General features: G+C 38.0%; 1 protein-coding gene across 10 annotated transcripts in view; it reads left to right on the forward strand.

Moving 5' to 3' along the window:
• NRG3 (neuregulin 3) overlaps window positions 1-22,262 on the forward strand; it is a 1,116,221-nt gene that overhangs the window by 360,699 nt on the left and 733,260 nt on the right. The gene's annotated exons all lie outside the window — the stretch shown is intronic.

Below are 22,262 nucleotides of genomic sequence, written 5' to 3' on the forward strand. Positions count from 1 at the left end.
CCATGAATTTTCAAATATGTCCAAAACCTACCTCTTGGTTCTCCTCCCCATGCTTTCTTCTCCCCCAGTCTTCCTTTTCAAGGTAAATGGCACCATCAGGCAACCAGGAGGTCAAACCAGAAACCACTGGCTTCTTTAATTCCATTACCCTTCCCTTCCTACCCCACAACCACTTACTCACACCCACACTTAAGAACCTTTTAACCATCCACCCTTCCACAAAACTTGGTTCTTCCTTCAACATAAATCTCAAATTCAGCAACTTCCCTACACTTCTACTGCCACTGCCACCACCACCCTGCACCAAGCAAGCCACTTTCATCTTATTCCTTTTCTGTCACAGTACTCCCCCCATCATATTCTACACGTTTATACTCCTAGCTGCTGTACAAACCATTTTTGATTAATATTGGTAAAACAAACTATATCACTCCCCAGCTCAAAGCCATTCTCACTGATTTCTAGCTGTATTGAGGATGAAACATGCAAACCTTACATCTAAACGCGTTCCCAGCATAACCTGTTCTCTTCTCTGGTTTTTCCAACAAAATTTTTTTCACTCTTCTTTCCTCCGCAATTCATCACGCTCCAATACCAATGGTCTTTTATCAGTTTCTGGAACTGTTTTCCTGGTCTTGATTTAAAGGAAATTTAATTAAATAAAGATCTCCACAGAAAAACTGTCTCTGTCTACTCTGTCTAAATTATTCCCTTTCTATAGTATTTTCCATTTCAGCAGTTTGTTTCCTTCAAAGCAGCTGATCACTGTTGCAGTTATATTTACTTGTGACCTTATTTTGTGTTTTGTCATCTGGACGTTATGTTCCAGGAGAGTAGGGATAATATGAATAGTTTTCTCACCATCAGATCTCCAGTTCCATCCCAGAGTAGTAACATTATAGGCACTCAAGGGTAGGAACATACAGGACATACCCAATAAATAATTGTTGAATGAATGATTTAAGTTCAATTTGTTACGATATTTTATTCAAAATAGGGCAATCATTATTAACAAAATATGAAAGAGAAAAATGAGAGAGAGCCACAGCAGGGACAGCATCGTAAAAGTTAACTGGGATTTGAGCTTCTATTAGTGGCTTCAGCTCATTAAGATCTTTATACCAAGTCAAGTCAGGAGAGGCTGGAAAGAGAGCTGAGATGGCTGGCTGACAAGGCTGTCTCCACTTCACCTTACCTGCCGTGGCTGTGACCATGCTATGTAGCGGGTCTCCACTGATAACTTTCTTCCTTCAGCCATGCTTGTCATGTTACTCTGTAATCGGGATGTGTTTATATTTCTTATTTTGGCAGAAACACTCAAGAGAGGGGGCTTCATTTCAGTCTCAACTCACAACTGCTCTCTCCAATGATTTTTGTGTGTGAAATATCCTAATTAGACTCAGTGTCTTCCTTGCATTCCCAGCAACTTGAGTGACAGATAATTCTATTAAGTTTGGGGAGCAATGAGTTGGGCAGGGGTTGGCGAGCGATGGCCTGAGGGCCAGATCCAGCCTGCCACTTGTTTTTGTAAGCAACAAATTTTTTGGAACACAGCTGCACCCATTCATGTATGTATTGTTCATGACTGTCTTCCTGCAAAAATATTAGCACTGAGTTGATGGATATTGATGGTGGAGTTCACAAAGTTGAAAAATAACTTATCTGCCCCTTTGCAGGAAAAGTTTGCCAACCTCTGGACTAGAGTATGATCTTCTTTATTCTGAGCCTTAGATACAGTATTAGGACAGTTTAACTATTTTTCTAACATCTCTATTTATGCATTATTAATTAATTTCAGGGAAAATTGGATTTTGTTTACATCTTCCAGTATCATTTAGTTCAGACCCTATTATGTTCCAGGCATTTACTTAATCGATAAAGAAAGCTTTTTGTGACCTTTCCATCCCAAGTAATCTCCCACTGCTCTTAAGGCCTATATTGTTTTGCCGTCCATAGCAGTTTATCTCTCATAGAGCTCTGTCTCACCTGGTGCTTTATCTCTCTTAGCACACAGCATTTTGACCTTGTATGTGAATCATGTATGTGCATGGCTAATCTAGCCTACTGGGTGACATTGTGTAAAGAAAATTGTATTACGAGAATGACGGATTGCTAGGCTCTGAGCTGCATAGTAGTTGGGATTGTGCCTCTTCTACTGACCTGGAAACTTGTCCAGTGTATGTCATTTGGTAGACGTTTTATCATGCATGAATGAGTCCACATTGTGCCTCTACATTAATAGAGACTTGCCTCCTTGCTTTTCGTAGATGACAGTAGAACTGGATCTATGATGAGCTTTATTTAGCATGCGCCCCATCCGTTCCAGACATACAACAGACACACATAGACACACACACACACACACACACACACAGAGACACACACACACACCTTACTCTCAATAGTTTCATGTGTCCACTGTTTCTAATCAGTAAATTGAGGATATGTTTGGACACTGTACTTTTGTGTTTTGTCATCTGGACGTTATGTTCCAGGAGAGTAGGGATAATATGAATAGTTTTCTCACCATCAGATCTCCAGTTCCATCACAGAGTAGTAACATTATAGGCACTCAAGGGTGCCTAGTTAGTTAGATGTTAGACTCTTAACTCTCAGTTACCAAGGAACTTTGAACAAGATACAAAAGATAACCTTTAATTTCCTCATCTTTTAAATGTAGCTAATCACAGCTACCTTCCAGGACTGTAGTAGAAGTAAATGAGATCGCAAGCACAACTGGAAGGAGCTGGCACAGCCCATAAGTCACTGTAAGTGGTCAGTAGAGGTCGGTTTTGTTCACAGCCAAGGCTTGTGACTTCCACTCCAAACTGCTAAAGGAAGCCCTGCTTCTCAGTTACCTGAATTGTAGTCTCTAGGGGTATGAAAGCCAGGGTGCTTCTTTAAATCTCCTGCTCCCCGTGATTTCTGATCCCCGCATTCAGTCTTTGCCATCCTTATACATTGCATTATAATCTGCCACACTGTGGAAGCCAGAACTCTGAGTAATTATTGCTGTTTCCTCCATCCTTAAGGCCTCAGAAATCTTTACTCTGTCCACTTCTCACTTAGTTTCTCAGTCATCTGCTTGACCCAAATGATGATTTTCTTTTTCCTGGTCTGATTGAAAAATCTTTGTCCTGGCTGCCCTCTACCTCCTTCTCCATATGAAAACTAGAACTTTTTTTTTCTTTGAGACAGAGTCTCACTCTGTTGCCCAGGCTGGAGTGCAGTGGCACGATCTGGGCTCACTGCAAGCTCTGCCCCCGGGTTCACACCATTCTCCTGCCTCAGCCTCCTGAGTAGCTGGGAGTACAGGTGCCCGCCACAACGCCCAGCTAGTTTTTTTGTATTTTTTGTAGAGATGGGGTTTTACCATGTTAGCCAGGATGGTCTTAATCTCCTGACCTTGTGATCCGCCCGCCTTGGCCTCCCAAAAGTGCTGGGATTGCAGGAGTGAGCCACCGCGCCCGGCCTAAAAAAAATCTAGAACTCTTAAACACATATATCAGACAATGTGTTTTCAAAAACTCCTAATGATTTGTCATGAAGATTGACATAATATCAGATCCCTATACAGTGGTCTACAGGCTGTCATGGAGATGCCTCTAAATTAATTGCATATCTTGGAGTTTCTTCACAGTATACCAGGTTCAAGGTCCCATGAACTGATGTCAGTAGCTTTAAAGACCAAATTATTTTCTGCCTCAGCACCTTTGAACATTTTATGCCTCCTCCTTGTAAATCTTTCTGCCTCTCTTTGCAAAAGTCATTCTTTATATCCATCAGGTGTCAGCTAAAATTATACTGTTGGAGATCTCTATGAATACTGTGTTCTTTTTGTCATTCCTTTTCTTAGAATCCTGTTTTTCCTGCTTATGCTTACAACAATTTGTAATTTTATAGATGGATAGATAGATAGATAGATAGATAGATAGATAGATAGACAGATAGATAAATAGCATTTACTTATTTTTGTTTGACATTCCTATTACTTTGTATACTCTGTGAAGGCTGAACTATGTCTACTTCATTCATTCATTCATATATGCTCAGCCCCAGTGCATTTTTTTGCTATAGAGCAGTGCTTAATATATTATTCTTGAATGAATCAATCATTTGATCTATCAACAATGATTTTAGGCGAATTTACCTCTCCCCAGCCTATTTCCTTACAGTATAAATGGCTGGCTGAAATTCTGGTCTGTAAATAGAAATGTATATTTCCTAAGAAGACTGAATATAACAATGATTTGAAAAATGAACACAGGTTCTTACATGACTTTTACTCTAAGAAGATAAGACCCTCTCAAGATGATGCTTTTCCCAAATCTAGTAACAGGACAAAGTAAAAGCATTTTGTTGCTTTACTCTTTAACATTTTAATTTTCAAAGAACTTGGAGAATTCTCTTTGAGGTTTAGTGCACAGCAAAATGTAGTAAGAAAATGTGTTGGTTTCAGGTTACAATTTGTAAAAGAAACATGTTAAGATATCTTTCAGCAATCACAGTATTTCTCTGTAATCTTCAATTTGAAGATACTGATTTTAATATATTGGTAGTAATCTTAATTAAGTTAATATTCTACTTTAGCTGCATATCTCAAAATGATATGCAAAACAAGGATTTTGATTTTAATAAGTATAAAATGCTTTTACAAAGCCTGAATTTGCCCATAGCTCTTGAATATTCCTTTTGTAGTGTTGTTTTCCCATTTTAGAATTCAGCAAAAGAAACTTGAATTCAGACTACATTCTAAGCATCAATAAGGATAACAATCCTATAACACAGGCAAATATAAAATGCCTGTTCTAAAAAAGCTTAAGAAGAAAAAAAAGTCCTTATTGAGTACGTAAAATATCAAGTTTTTACTCATTTAATCATTATCCATGAGGTTACTATTATCCCAATTTTGCCAGTGGGGAAAGAGTCATACAGAAAAGTCCCTTGATCAGAGTCACATTAGTAGTAAATGACTGTAAGGATTTGATTCCAAGTTTCTTAAACATCAAAGTTCAGGTTCTTTTCATTGCTGACTGCCTTCTGTCTTTTTGCATCATCCAGTTCTTTTTCTTTCTCTCCCCCAACCCTTTTCCCCATTCTCCATTCCCTTTCCCCTACAACCTTGAGGCAACCATTCTAATCTATATAATGTGTACATTTGGATTTGTGTGTGTTCTTACTTGCATTTTTATTTACTTCATGCTAGTTTCCACTTTTATGATTAAACAGTCTGCTTTTCAGCTCACAGTGTTGTGTGAGCATATAATCTATCACTTCTCATTGCTGCATAATTCTTTCCAGTAATGGAAAACTTGTTTTCTTCTAACCCTCTACCATCATGAATGACTCTGCAGCTAAAGTACATATTTTCACATAGACTTACGCAACTATTTATTTGAGATATATAGGATATAGGATATCTAATTATGAAATTCCTCTGTTATAAGGCCTATGCCACTTATTTTTTATTTATTTATTTATTTATTTATTTATTTATTTATTTATTTATTTTGAGATGGGAGTCTTGCCCTGTTACCCAGGTGGGATCACAGGCATGTGCCACCATGCCTGGAAAATTTTTGTATTTTTAGTAGAGACAGGGTTTCGCCATGTTAGCCAGGCTGGTCTCGAACTCCTGACCTCAGGTCATCCAGCTGCCTTGGCCTCCCAAAGTGCTGGGATTACAGGCATGAGCCACCTCGCCTGGCCAGGTTACACCATATTATCTAAAGATTGTTCTGTGTCTTTACAACCATTTTTTTTGCCAATTTAATTGGTGTAAATGATATTTATTGTTGTTTTAATTTATCTGATTACTAATTAATTTAAGCATCTCTGTTTACCTATGAGCATTATTAGTTTGTCAGTCTTAAATATTACAAATATACTTCCTCATTCTGTAATCTATGGTTTTTTTTTTTTTTTTTTGCTTGTTTTTTGTTGCCTTTGCTTTAAAAGTTCTTTACTTCCTTCAAGTCATAAAGATATTTTCTCATGGTTTTTTCTTATATCTGTTGGTTTACATCTTAGATTTAGATTTTTTATTCCACTTTTGTATCTGCTATGAGTTTAGTTCCAGTTTTATTTTGACATGTAGTGTGAGCCAGTATTTATAATATGATCTATTAAACAGTGAGATAGTTTAAATATTTTTGTATTGTGTTCACAAAAAGAAACTTCTTTTTAACTTCTAGGTAAAGAAAAATGACACTTAATATTATAATGCCTTTCTCATAATAGAGAATATTGGCATTTTTAAAATGAGTGCAAGTCACATTTTATATCTGTTTTGAATCTGATCAGAGAAAATTTTTCCTATTTATGTGAGTCTGTAAAAGCACATTTCCTTTTGTTCTTTCTACTTTAGCCTAGAGTTCTCATTGGAACTGACATGACATAGGATTTTACATTGAAGAGTTAAAGGAAAAATAACACTTTTCCCCTCCAGCAATTAATATACCACTATCAATATAATATTATATGACTATATCAGTTTAAATGGAAAACTGAAATTAAGGAGAAATTCTCTATTAAAGATAATTTATTAGAATTGGTTAATTATATGCATTTGGAACAAAAAATAATCATTAACAGACTTTTCTTTCTTTTCCAAATACAAACATGAAAGTGTAGATTTCAGATACGTAAAGATGCATGTTTTATTGTGGCATTATATGATTTTAATAGAATTATGTTCCACTAAATGATGATTGCTTAAGAATTTTTGAAGAATGGAATTTTTGAAATATGAGGTAGAACTGAAGGGAAGATGAAGATTCCAAAATGGTTCCTAATTCCATTAGGGGAAAAAGACTTTTCAATCAGTCACTCAAGTGTCCACAGAGAAATGTCTGATGCTATTTCAGGGGACAATCTAGTGGAGGAAGATGGCCTCAAGTGAAATGCTTAGTTGATTTTGTAGTTCATTCCAGAATAAATAGGCCATTTACTTTGTCTGAAAGTTCAATAGATTTGGATTTCAGTCAAATGGGATGCCATTAGATCTTTCTTTATGAATGTTGATACAAGTGTGTTTAGAGAAGACTTCTGTCAGTTTTTATTAATGATATTCTTATTGGTTCAGTTTTCTTCTCCCTCATTTGCTCAATGCTCCAATTTTGTGGAGGTCATTTTATTTTTAACGACATTATGACATAGGCAAGTAGAAGCCAGATTTTTTTTTTTTTTTTTAAAAACCCTGTTACAATGTTTTATTCTTATAATTTTGTAACTTTCTTAAGCAAATGCTGTAGAGACAAACTGCAAGAGGAAACGTTCTTTTAAAGGGTGCACACATTTTGGAGATGAAATTCCTTGAGTTTTTGGGAGAAAATAAGACACCTGCTGATTCTCTGAGCTAGAATAATTTATACTTTTCTATGAACATTAGAGAAGCGATATACTTTAAGGGGTGAGGACAAAAAATGGCCAAAAGACAACACTGCATTTGAATTATAGATGACATCTAAATAATAAAATGTATAAAAATAACACTGAAAGATAATTTCTTTGTCATAACTGAGAGGGGGGCAGTAGTGTATAGGAGAGTTTGCCACACAGAAGATCAAATTTCAGCTCTGACATTTCCTACTTTGAGAATCTAGCTGAATTACAATTCTAAACTTGTGTCCTTATCAGTAAAATGTCTGTATCTGACAGTATGCAAGGGGTATCTTTTGTGCCTAGCTTAACTGGGCCCTCAGCTGTTAATTTTTAAAAATTTTTCCTTCTGTCCTCCATCACCATTCCCAGATTCTTACATTAAGGACAACTAAGCTAAACATTAACCATAAGAAAGACACATTGTTTATTTTATTACTAGCTAGTTTAGCACACAATACATTTTAAATTGTCTGCCTATGACTAATGGCAAAAGAGGTAAGTCCTTATTTCTTTAGAGAAGTAAAATAATTGGCATTTATTTACAGTGATCTTGTAATCTTTGTTCTTTTGTGGTGGTTACTAATTATATCAGTGTCAAACTAATTATATTAAGTAATGGAGGTTAAATGCCCCCAGTTATTTAGAATACAAGAATGGAATATTTTGGCATTAAAGAATGACTTTTCTTTTGGAAGTACATTGCAAAGTCTTCCTAATATACATATTTGTCAATTACCATCTGTGTAAAGCAACAGACAGCCGCTCAGTAACATTTCCCGGAGTGGACTGGAAGGATCCTTCTCACCATATGACTCTGAGACAGTTAGAAACCCACCAAATTGAAGATTATTTGATGTAAATTCACAGCACATACCTGGCTGATACAGTTTATATTAACATGTTTCTTCAAAGAAACAATAAGCTCTTTTTTTCATAAGGAAAATATTTTTATCTGGGAAAAACTGTACAACATTTATACAGTGAATGATATTCTTTTAAAATAATTTGTTGTAAGCCTTTCCTAACAGTGGGATGTGAAAAACTAGAACATGTGCAATACAAGTGATATTTTAAGAAGACACTCAGAAATGCAATCCAACTTCAATTGTATATGTCCCCTGTTTTGTTTGTTTTCTACGTCTGGAATTTTCTTGTCATAAAATTCTAAATTATTTAGGGTGAATATCCTTTGCAAAAGATGGTGTCTAAATTATGTCTCCAGGAAAGTTAGAAACCTGCAGTTTCAGGAGTATTTTTATGGAGTACCCATCAAGGCCCAGAAAATGTATTAGGGACAAAGAACATTTCTGTAAATACAACAGACAATGATATTTGCCCCTCTATTGGGCTTGTATTTTCCCTTTGAGTAACCACTATGTGCTAAGTGAAATGTAGTCAATTTGAAATGATTTATTTATAAAATAATAAGAAAAAAGTCATTTATAGGTACAACATTCTAAGGAGTGCAGAAGCTGAAGTTATTGTTTAGCTGAGACCTGGAGAGGTTTGCATATTCAAAACTGGGGAAAGAACTAATTACTTGTATTGTAGAAGACTTTGGAATTCTTGTGGAGGAGATTAGGTGGAGAGACAGGGTGGGAGTGTGAGAGAGAGTAAGAAAGAGAAAGTGAAGTACACGTGTTTCCCAAATGTTGTGTTTCCGTACATCACAGCCAGGGAACCCATTCACCACCCATCCGGCCACTTCTGCCTTATTTACAAATTTTGATTTGCTAGAAAGGGAATTCTACTGGCAAACGCACTGTCTGTTTCTCACTGATACTCCTTGCCTGAGTTTCTACCTACAGTCTGACCCTTTTGAACAGAAAATGTTAAGGACTTCCCTTTAGAGATCCTGCTTAAGCCTGAGGTTGAACCTACTTGATCCTTAAGAAAAGCAAACAAAGCAAAACGCTCCAGCAGAAAGCATTGTGTACTTATTTCCTCCCACAAAATTTTCTTGCGCACTGTGTTGAAGGGGCTTTGCTGAGCTTCACACATTTCCTTCATACAACTTTTACTGCATGTAAAAGAGACCCACTCCAAAGTTAAAGTCATATGTTGTCAGAACAAGAAATCAAACCAGAAGTAAAAATACTGGATATGTGAAAAATATAACAGCCTTCTAGTAAATATGCAAACATCAAAATATGCAAAGAATCAAACAGTCTTCTAGTAAATGCAAACGTATTGGAAACACGTTCATTACTGATAAATAGAAATATCTCTAATAGCAGAAAGTAAACAGAAAATGGAGAAGACATAATCAAAGAAATGATAAAAGAAAATGTAACTTAAATTTACAATATGAGTGCCCCAACACAATTTAAAATTTTAAAAAGACAAGCTGAAGGCTCATATTTATGAAAATTCATAATACTAGGGTTAAAGACAAAAATTTTAAGGTTTTCAGAAATAAAGATTAAGTGAAATCTTAATGATTAGTACTCAGAATGACTACACTTTTCAACAGTGTTCCCAGAAATTAGAAGAAATTGCAGCAATGTATTCATATTCTGAAGGAAAATAACTGTCTTTCAGTCTGAATTGTCATGATTATATAAAGGTTAAGTAAATAAGTTACTCCAACTTTCCCATAGTTAATTTTTTAAAGAAACATAGATTTGACTTCCAGCTACTACACAAATTTTTAATTTTGAGGAAACTGCTAACTGAGCTCTGATGGTAAGTAAAATTGATATTTCTTTTCTTTTGGGCACAATAACTATATCATCATACAGCAAAGGAGAGAAATTGCTATGCAGGATTTAGTGATATTTTCAAGGATAGCATTTAGTAGGAGAAATTTCCACTTGAGGTAAAGATCTGCCTGGAAATTTTTGTTAGACTGTTTTAATGTTAATTATGATAATGTATTTTTCTGAATCGGTTCAAGGAGATTAATAGTCAAAAAAAGAAGGTGTGCAGATAGTTGCTTAATGAGCTCTGGGAAGGAAATTTGGAATCCTGTGTTCTTTCCATCATCAACAGGCATTTTACCTAAAAGCCTAGAAAGACACCATTGTGATTTTTTTCCTTTGTCCTGTAACTCTTTCCCATGGCTTGGACAGTGACAATAGCATTCATGCTGTTCACCTGGCAGGGAACCTAATTATGGCTATTTTATCTGAAGCTCAGATAATTTCGGAGCTCTTTGAAAAGATTATTACCTTAATCTACCTGTTACGTTCTTCAGTGCACTTATGAAAACCATAGCATCAACTCTGTAGATTGTAAGAGAAATCTAGAATTTAGAAAGGTGGGGGAGTGAGCCAAATGAGCATTGAATTAGAATTCTGGAGACCCAGGTTCTGGAACTATTTTTGGGTAGTTGACTTCATCTTTTTGGAGTGCCATTGCCTAGTCAGAAAAATAAGGACGATGGAATAGGTGGTCTTCTCAATCTAAATTATTTTATTTGTATTTTCTTCTCTACTTTGAATTCTCAAAAGTATTTTGCTTTAGAAGGGTTCTATTAGTATGTATAATGATGTAAAGCAGCGGTCCACAACCATTTTGGCACCAGGGATCATTTTTGTGGGTAACAGTTTTTTCACGGGCCAGGGGGTACTGAGAGTGGGGGATGGTTTCAGGATGACTCAACTGCATTACATTTATTTATTGATGGATTGATTGGAGACGGAGTCTCGCTCTGTCACCCAGGCTGGAGTGCAGTGGCTTGATCTCTGTTCACTGTAACTTCCGCTTCCTGGGTTCAAGCAATTCTGCTTCTGCCTCCCGAGTAGCTGGGACTGCAGGCGCCCACCACCACACCTGGCTAATTTTTTGTGTTTTCGTAGAGACAGGGTTTCACCTTGTTGCCCAGACTGGTTTCGAACTCCTGAGCTCAGTCAATCTGCCCTCCTTGGCCTCCCAAAATGCTAGTATTACAAGTGTGAGCCAATGCGCCTAGCCAGTGTATTACATTTACTGTGCACTTTATTTATATTATCATTACATTGTAATATATAATGAAATAATTATATAACTCAACATAATGTAGAATCAGTGGGAGCCCTGCGCTTTGTGCTCCTGCAACTAGAGGGTTCCATGTAGGGGATGGGAGGCAGTGACAGATTATGAGGCATTAGATTCCCACAGGGTGAGCCTAACTTGTATCCCTTGCATGTGTAGTTCACAATAGGGTTCGCACTCCTATGAGAATCTAGTGCTGTGGCTCATCTGACAGGAGACAGATCTCAGGTGGTAATGCAAGAAATGGGGAGTGGCTGTAAATACAGATGAAGCTTTGCTCACTCACCTGCAGTTCACCTCCTGCTGTGCAGCCTGATTCTTAACAGGCCAAAGACCAATACAGGTCCATGGCCCAAGGGTTAGGGACCCCTGATGTAAAAGACTTATATATGTTGGTGAAAAGAGCAGACACAGAGAAAACTCCACACACATGGATTTAAATCTTGGATTTATTCTTAGGGCCAGTGTCATCTGGACTGGATTATTCTGCCTCTCTGAGATTCACCTTCTACAACTATAAAAAGAGAAACATGGCACTTAGCTTTCAATATTTTTAAAAAATTGCTAATAATATAAGTAAAGTACCTGATATAATAAAAACATTCAATTAATAGCAACTGTTATTTGTACGATGCTTTCTAACTTAAGGACTAGGACATGAATTTAACCACACAGGGATTCTCATTTTTGAGAAGATAAAGAATAAAGAAAATCTGAAAAATATTGGAAATCATTAATAAAATTCTCCTTTGATCAGCTATTTATTTCAGCATTCTGTAATTTGCCCTGCTCTCGGGTACGTTAGAATACATTTATCCTATTTCACACTTTGAAAAATCTGTGCAAATGCCAGTGATTGTAGCATTAGCCTGATTTTTTCCCAGTCGTCTGCTTTTTTTTTTTGACTAGATATATATTGTGAAACACTCAGGTATTTATTCCTCAGGAAAGTACGACATATGAATGAGAACTAGAGGATAAGATCTTGTGATAATAAATGTTTGAGGTTAGTCCCCCTTTGTCCTGGCAGTTTTCACATATAACTGCTTACTCTGTGGAGTCTACACTTGTATGTAAAAGGCAGTTTCTGTGTTAATTGGTTTATTTTAAAAAGAAAAGACTTGAGGCAGTGACCATCTTCCTTTTCTGAAGACAGTGATATGAGATCATTCCCAGACTGGCCTATTTTGCTTTCACATATTGCAAAATGCCTGATATGCCCCATTTTTGTGCTTTAGTAATCATTCAGACTTTGATGTGCATTTCTTGAGGGTGTTATAACATGTTTTTGAATTTTCTCCAGGAAGCACTCTGATGATGTGATGAATAATTTAGCTGGATAACTATTTACTAAAGAGAAAACACGAAGGATGAAAACAATCTAAACAAACTTTTTTCCCGGACATAAATAATGAGGGCACCTACTCTTTTGGCAAACGGTATAATTACTGCTTTCCTGGTTACTAGTGAAATCTGGGATATGCTAATGCTTTGGCATAAACAACTGAATATAAATCTCAATAATTGAAGTCTGACCAAAAGAGGGGTTAAATATGTCTAAGAGGTCAAACACATTTACAGCAGAAAAAAAAGAAAGGGAAATTATCTTAGTCTGAATCACAAGATGGCATGTTTTGGTTTTACTAAAAAGAGAAGGAACTGGTATTTAGAAGGAGTGTTTTTTTTTTTTTTTTTTTTTTTCCAGAGAGTAAAGCATTCAGAGTCACTGGGTCTGAGTGTAAATGCTGGCCCACCTGCTATGTGAATAGCCTTGAGCAAGGAGATACATCTCTCAGCCTGGTTTTTCACTTCCCTAATACAGGATCACACCCTCTGCCTTGGCTACATAAGAGAACTGTTATAAGGTACGCTAAAATTGCAGATGAGAAAACCTGCTGTAAGCTATAAAGGACCAGGAACTGTCAGAAATGATTGTAATGCTGTTGGCCCCTCAGCTGCAGTGCCAGCTGCAGAAATTAAAAGAGGCTGAAAATTTGATGTTGCCCTTGGAAGTGAGGGGAAACATTGCTTATGGCATTGTTCTCCTGAGCAAAGCTGGTCTAACATGTCTGCCCAATCCAGTGAACCTATTTCAGCATGTGTCATGTAGGATGCACCTTATGAAGGGCTGTCCATACAGATGTTAGGATATATCTTAGTTAATTTGGGCTTATAACAAAGTGCCATAGAATGGGTAGCTCATAGCAAATAAATTTATTTTTCACAGTTCTAGGGGCTGGGAAATTTGAGACCAGGGATCCAGCATGTTTGGGTTCCTGTGAGGGCTCTCTTCTGGGCTGCAGATGGCCATCTTCTCGCGTGTCCCCTCTTAGAAAGAGAATAAGAGCTCTTGGGGATTCCTTTTATAAGGGCACTAATTCTGCCTATGTGAGCTATTACTGATGACATAATTACCTCCCACAAGTCCCACTTTCTTATGTGATCCTTTTGGGGGTTGGAATTTCAGCATATGGGTTTGGAGAGACACAAACCTTCAGTCCATTACAGGGTCCAAGTTGCTTCATGATCCACAAGCTACCAAAATCTAATACTTGATACTTATTCCCCCAGAAAAACATTAGAATATAGGGATTTGTCTCATTCTAAAATGAGAATTTATTATGCTTAAACCAAACCTTAGGGTGAATCCTCGAAAATTCAGACCAGAATCTGAATGCAGCCCTCTAGGGTACTTACCACTTGGATATTTCTAGTAATTTATAATGAGCATTGAGACTGTCCATTCAGATATATTCATATACTTGTTCAAATAATCAAAATGTGTTTTCTCTTCCCTTCTATTTACTGTTGATTTTCATTCTACCTACCTTCTCTGCAAAGAAGATTTACCTTGATAACTAGCAATAACAACAATAATAATAGTAATAGTAGTAATAGCAAAGGTATCATTTACTTAACTCCATCAGAATTTCACATACTCTTATTTCTGATTTTATTATTTCTTTACCATGAAAATCTGAACAGAATCATCTCTGTCCAATGGCCCATCTTTCTTATTACTCATCCACTCTTCACCGCTTGCAATGTATTCCTGTACCCCTGCTCTAAAACTACTGACCTAACAGGCACCAAGGAATTCCTTTTAGTCCATTCACTAGCTCTTTCAAAATTCTAATCTGCTTTGACTTTTCAGTACCGTTTAACTCTCTGGAATAATTTCTTTGTTTCTGAAATCCTTTACACTGTGGCATGTCACTTTACTACCTTTGTGAGAGCTGCTTGGTCTCCTCTGTCTACTCCCTCGGTTCCCAGTCCCTATGTGTAAATTCTGCCCCCTTCATTCCCACTGTGACTCCTCAGTTTTAGACTGTCATCATTTCTCACCAAGATGTTGAACTGGCTCCTCCATGAGAGAGCAGAGTGGAGAGGTGAAGCAAGTGCCTGCCTGCCTTCCTGGTCCATGACCTCTCTCTGCCCTTCCATGCTGGGTGACCATCTGCATGTAAAGTTGCTTTTAGCTTTCTTATTGGTAAAGTGGGGATAATAATAGTATCTATTTTTTGGATGAATGGGAGGGGTCAATATGTTACTACATTCAAAAATGCTTAAAATAATTCCTGGCCCTTGGTAAGTACAATATAAGTGATGCCATTACTGTCTTTGTTTTAATATTAGTTATGATCATCATCATTTTAAGTGGTCTCCCTGCTGTTAGATAACTTGCTTCCAGTACATTCTGTACACAGCAGTCAAATTATTCTAAAACAAAGCTTAGTTTATGTTACTAAGCTGTTTCACATTCATATTTGCATTCTATATTGCCTAACAATTTTAATCAGGCTCTCAATAGTCCTGGTTTGTATTTCCTGGCTTGTCTGCAAGTCTCCGTATAATATTAGTACAGATGTCTCCCTTCCCCACCGTTTTTTCCTTACTTTCTAGAATTGTGCTTTCCTTCCACCTCCATTAAAATCCTACCTGCCATTCACAAGACCCAGAGCAAAGGCTACCAGACCCTTGATGCCTTTTGCAATCCTCTATGCTAAAGCATAAGTCTGTCTTCTCTGAAACTATTAAGTAAAGGTCTTTATTTTAGGTTTCTTTTTGGTCCCATATCTCTGTATTTGGTATTTTATTCATGTACATGTTATCTTTTCTCCTAGATTATAAACTCCTTGGGGAAGGCGTTTATATGGCCTTCCAGCTCCCTGCACAGGATATTACATCCAGTAGACAGATGTTCAATGAAGGGTTATTGAATTCATGTTGATTTCCATGTGAGAATAGAGCTGGATATTCACTTCCCTTTTTGCTGTGCTTGCTAAGCAGACTCATTTGCACCGGCCGCTACCCCGGTTGGTCCCCAGGAAAAGAGGGTACTTATGGAGATTCTTTTCCCACCCCCACCATCTTTTCGGATTTAGATGTTGTTTATACACTGAAAAATTCAACTCTTGGCTCGTAGTAGCAAATACTATTGGATATTTGTTGAATTAAAAATAAAATAAATAGTAAACATTTGTTGAGTGAGAAAGTAAAAATAAATAATGAATAACCACATCCTGACCCACTTGTCTGGCAGAAGTGGGAAAAATAAGCATTTTCTGGAGGAAAAACACACGTCCCACACTTGCTTCTGAGTGGTGTGGGAAACATAGATTGAGTCTGAAATTGAGAGGCACGCTTGTGTTTACTAAGCACATGGAACAGCACTGTCAGAACCCTACTGGCTTTTGCAATACATTCTTTCATCTTTTCAAAAGTAATTTTTTCTATTGCATTTGACTTAGGTTAAGATTCAGATCAATTTATCCTTCACTTGATTCATTTTTGTCAGTGTGGTAACCTTATCAGCAAGGCATTTTGCACCCAAAAACATTTGCTGCCGGAATGAACGAGGCCCTCTAAGCTCAGTGTGAATATAAACTCCACAGCGATGGTAGAAATGGTCTCAGGTGACCTGTCAGAATAAGAAATGCTTCCTCTCCAGAGGTCCCGGCCTGTTATCCCCCAGAGCCACACGGTGAATGAAGCTAAACTCCTGTTCATGAGGTGGAATTATCTCATAACATTTGACCCGTGAGTAGTTTACAAAGACAACCCAGGAAATAAAATTTCAGGAGTTGAAACAAGTATTCACTAGAGACAGAACAAAGAAAATACGCCACAAAATTTGTGGGTCAATATATCAATATGGAAAGTTTTTAAAAAAATTTTCTTTGTTTAACTTTTATTTTTGTGCTTGACTTTTCTTGGGATGTATTTAAGCATGAAGACAGTAGAAATAAGAAGTATACACTTTGGGAGGCTGAGGCAGGTGGATCGCCTGAGGTCAGGAGTTCAAGACCAACCTAGCCAATGTAGTAAAACCCCATGTCTACTAAAAATACAAAAAATTATCTGGGTATGGTGTTAAATACCTGTAATTCCAGCTACTCAGAGGCTGAGGCAGGAGAACTGCTTGAACACCCAGGAGGTGGAGATTGCAGTGAGCCACAATCAAGTCATTGCACTCCAGCCTGGGCAACAAGAGTGAAACTCCGTCTCAAACAACAACAACAACAACAACAAAACAAAACAAAACAAAAACCAAAACAAAAATCGAAAAAGAATAACTTCTGCTGAGCTATCAAGACCACATTGGTCTTGACCCCTGACTGTCTAGGACTGAATTTTATACCATTTTATAAGACTCTGCTAATTCCTGTCCTTGCATACATCACATAGCAGTGATAATTTAATTGTCCAAACTCCCCATCTACGTCACAAGACACTTGAAGGCAGATCACAACTACCTAGCTCTTTGCCTGGTGTCTGGCTCTAGTCTATACTTACCGGATGCTGTATTAAAAGAGGTGAAACTAAGGCATGAGTCTGCTGCTGCAGCTCAGAGGCCTCAATCAGACAGATGCCAGGCTGCATTTGACATAATACATAAAAAGTGAGACTTTACGCAAATCTAAATTCCTGGGTTCTCTTGAAATACCCAAAAATCTGATGACATTGGACTTACATTGCTACAAAAACCTGGAGAAGAATGTCATGGCTATGAATAGTGAAAGTATTCTCCACTCTATCCTATCCTGGCACTTAAAGCTTCCTTAGTTCTCACCTCTAACAACCCACTGGGCCTACAGGCATTGGGAGCTGTTCCTTCTCTTCCTGTTTATCTCATTAGAGGGATGACCCCAAGCTTCTCCTCACCATCTTCCCTCTGATTCCCTCGGTATTAAAAGAGCATGAATCTTGCTTCCTAAGAAGGATCTTATCCTCCAAATCCATTGTCCTGCAGAGCGACAGGAAGCTTCTAATGTGCAGTGGCCCTACAGCTACAGAAGAGGCTTTTCATGTAGCTCTGACTCCACTTGGCAGTGAAGACAATTGGGATTCCCTCACAGACTGCCTGGCTTCAGTGCTGCACTCTCCTGCCTTGAGTCTTGAGCTGCTTCCTGATCCTGACTACAGTCTTGTCACCTGCTTGGCCTGAGAAGCATGAAGGTGGTAGATCCTGGTGCCGCTCCTGACCACCCAGCAGAGAACACTTTGATTTTTTTCTAAGTAGAAATTGATCAGTGTGGGATTTAGAGATTTTCAAAGGTGCCTTTGTTTAAATTGAGAATTGGGCAAGGTAGTGATCTTCATTAAAAAGCACCATGTGGTCACCAGGGTTAATGAGGCAGATCAGAGCAGCCCTGACACTGAATAAAGGCCAATTAACTCCAATCACTGCAGGCCTGGGTGCTTTCTGGCAGTACAATCTCCCTGTGGGGGGCTTCCTAGCCTGACATCTCTCCAGCAGAGGTAAGGAGGACCGGCTCCAGAGGAAGGCCCCTGAGCAATGGTGTGGGGTGGGGGGCATTGCCTCTCCCCACCACACTGCCCATCAGGGGCTTGTGGGGGAAGGCATCACCCCACCCACCCTGCCCTGCATGGTGCTGTGGACAGAGAAGCAAGACTCAGAGGCTGAGGCCTCCTGTGGGCTCCCAGCCAGCTCAGGGGCCAAGCACAGAGATTCAGATTCTCAAGACCCCTTTTCTCTATCCATTTAATTAATTTCCTTGAAGACGGGATCACCGAGTTCTTGCTGAAAAATTATTTAAATCCATGAATGAAGACAAATGATTTCAGCACAAACATTGCTCAATTGGGTACAAAGTTTTTTCTTCCCTTGTGTTTGCTTTAGTGATAAAAATAGCCAGTGCTGATATAAATTTCACCTTGTGCCAAATGCTGATCTGAGACCTTTACCTACATTGGCTCGGTTAGTCTTCACAAATTTTCTATGATATGGATGCTATTATTAACCCCATTTACACATGGGAAAACAGAGGCATTGGAAAGGTTCAGTTCTATGCTAGGTACTTCCTGTGCCTACTTCTATGTGATTCTCGTAAAAACCTCTGTGTGATGAGTATTTTTAGCACTATATTACAAATGAGGACACCGAGATTCTGAAAACTTGTGTGCCATATCTGGTACAGTATTGCTCCTAATGATATTAATAAAAGGAGGATTTGGATTCACTTTTTTTTTTCTATTTCCAAAGTGTGGTGGTATAGAATAACTAACTGCCTAGGCTGAGGGAGTTTAAATTTTTCCTTAAGATTTATCTATGAGCCCTCAGTTTTTCTATTCAAGGTTTCTGGAATGGAGAGTATAATAAGTACCAAAAACTAACAATGATCTTAAAATAGTGGGTACAGAATAATGCCTCTGGCTCCAGCTTGCTCCGTTGAGTTTCACACCTGGCTGTATTACTTTCTTGCTTCTGACTTATTTTAGCCACTACACCGTGGATGTTCCTCCTCAGTCACTAAAGACTAGAACATCGCCCAAAGCCTCCTTCTCTACAGTCATTAGCATAACAGACTTCAGCATCCACAGAACCACTTCATCCAACACCCTGATCTCTCATTCCCTTCACCTCCTCATCTCCAGCCACCTTCTTCACTTCATCTAAGCCACACATTTTATCATCACACCTTGGAATTTTCCAACACCAACAACTGTATCAGCTCTAATATTCCATGTCAACATGATCCATTTGTTTATCAAACACCCTTTCTTACTATCTGGTTAGTTCAAATACCTCCTATATTCTTTGACCTCACGAAACTCTCAATTTCCCTCAACACTTAGCTCCCTGGGAACATAACTTTCCTTTCACTCCTGCTTGGTTCCCATGATTCCAATGTTAGTTGCTCTCTTCCTACTTCAAACCCACAAGATGAACCTTCCTATCAACCTTCTCCACATTGACAACCAAAAAGTTGTAGATAATCACACAGTGGGGGAGCTTGGCTGTATTGTTTATGACATATATTCAGGTCATCTCTAACTGAGCTGTCAGTCCTGCTCAACAATCTCACTAGTTTTTCTTTCAAGCTCACTCTCCCACCTTTTATGCTACCTTATAAATGGCTCTTCTCCAATCCTTCCATTTCTTTTCATTCTCACTTCAAACACATCAGACTCAGCCACTATCATCTTACTCAAATGCCCAAATATTTTTCTAATCAGTCTTCTTCAATTCAGTCTTGCTCCTTTTCCTATTCATTCACCACACATAAGTCAAAATAATGTGTTTAGAGCCTATATTTTATCATTTCATTTAACTGCTTTAAAACTTTAGTGTCATTCCATAGCTAATAATATAAAATAAAAAATTCTTACCTTGGTTATCCTACAAGGATTGCTTCATCTGGCTGTGCCTAAACCTCACCATCCCTGCATAACAATCCACCCCTTTACATTCTCCCTTCATGATCTTATTTTAGTTTCTTGAACATGCCAAGCTTCTTTCCAATTCAATGTATTTTGCATTTGTTACTTACACACTTGTCTGTCTCTGAAGAACAGCCCCTGTTCATTACCCAGCTTTCACTATTTCAAGATCTCAACTTAAATTTCACATTCACTGTTTTTCATGAAGCCCCCTCTACCCCTCTGTGTTGTGAGTCAGTGCTCCTGTCATTCACTCTTCCAGTGCTGGGTACTTTTCCTTTAAAGGACCAACCATTTTTAGAATATTTACATATGTTCTTATATTTTAAATTCTACCTTGGTTAGATTGTAAGATTAAGAATGGAAAGTTCCCGATATGCTTACTTACTATTATAAGCCAGGATCTAGTACAGTGAAACTTGGGAAACATCTTATAAACATTTAATTCATTTTAACATAAACTAGATTTGATACCTTGGACTTGGTGTTGACCTGCCAGAACCTAATTTCCTGAGTGGTACAGTAGGGTCACAATACTCCTGAGAACTGTGATCAGGTTGCAGTGTAATAATGGGTGGCATCCACACTTTGGCAATTCTAAAATGCTTTACCAACTACAAAGCTGATGACCTCAGTAACATGAGCACAGCCAGTGCCAGACCTTGGTTGGTAATACCATTCGCCAATTAAAGCAGCTTGGTTTCCTTGGAGAGATGGATGATTCTAGGGTTAAAGCAAGAAATATATATTTACCTATACGAACCTGGAGCATCTTATACTGCCAGAAAGCAAGGAAGAGCTAAAAACAAAACAAATAAACACACACACACATACACACACACACACAAAACTCACACTGATTACACTGATTGGTAGATGTCAAAGGGACACAGGAGCCAACAAAAGCACTTCAAATGGCCAAAGCTGAAAAAATTTGAGCAACAAAATAAAGCAGTTTTGTATTATAACTGAAAGTATGAGACAAATGTTGATGAGACCATGCTGATATAATTAAATAACTGAATAAATACATAAATGAGACAAAGAGACCAATCTGCCATGCAGAATTTCCAATAATTTATGTAGATATTCAATCCTTGAGGTGTTGGCTGCGCATAGTGACCTTGTTTCTCTTTCCTGAAGAGTACACATGGAAAGAAGGAACTAAGAATAACTAAATGGTAGGAAAATCTGACAAACGCTACCCCAGCCAGATAATCAAGGTCAATATTCACAATCATAAGTCATGCTGATATTATGTACCTTTGATAGGATAAGATGAAAAGGGCACTTTAAATCTGTAGTCTTCCTTCCTAAAACCCATAAACCCAATCTAATTGTGAGAAAAACACCAGACAAATTCAAATCATGGGCCATCCTATAAAATACCTGACCCAGAACCCTTTAAAACCATCAAGGTCATCACAGACAAGCAAAATCTGAGAAATTTACACAGCCAAGGGGAGGCTAAGGAAACATGACAACAGAATAAAATGTGGTACCCGGGAGGGGATCCTGGAATAGAAAAGGGCAGTGGGTAAAAATGAAGGAAGTCTGAGTAGACTATGGACTTTAGTTGATAATTTCCTATCAATATTCTTTCATTCACAGTGGGAAATATACCATATTAACATAGGAGGTAATATAATTTTATCTTACTTTACGGTGGAAATAATAGAGGAAACTGGGTGTGGAGTATAAGGAAAACTTCCATACCGTTTTCTCAATGTTTCCGTAAATCTTTTTTTTTTTTTTTTGAGGCAGAGTCTTGCTCTGTCGCCCAGGCTGGAGTGCAGTGTCATGATCTCAGCTCACTGCAACCTCTACCTCCTGAGTTCAAGCAGTTCTCCTGCCTCAGCCTCCCAAGTAGCTGGGATTACAGGCACACACCACCACACCTGGCTAATTTTTGTATTTTTAGTAGAGATGGGGTTTCACCATGTCATCCAGGGTGGTCTCAAACTCCTGACCTTAGGTGATCTGCCCGCCTCAGCATTCCAAACTGCTGGAATCACAGGCGTGAGTCACCACACCCGGCCAATTTTTCAGTAAATCTGAAACCTTTGTTTTGTTTTGTTTGAATCACAGGCGTGAGTCACCACACCCGGCCAATTTTTCAGTAAATCTGAAACCTTTGTTTTGTTTTGTTTTCTCTTCTTTTCTTATCTCCCCCCTTCCTTCCTTCCTTCCTTCCTTCCTTCCTTCCTTCCTTCCTTCCT

Source organism: Piliocolobus tephrosceles, chromosome 9 (genome assembly GCF_002776525.5).
Source record: "Piliocolobus tephrosceles isolate RC106 chromosome 9, ASM277652v3, whole genome shotgun sequence".
NCBI classification, from domain to species: domain Eukaryota; kingdom Metazoa; phylum Chordata; class Mammalia; order Primates; family Cercopithecidae; genus Piliocolobus; species Piliocolobus tephrosceles.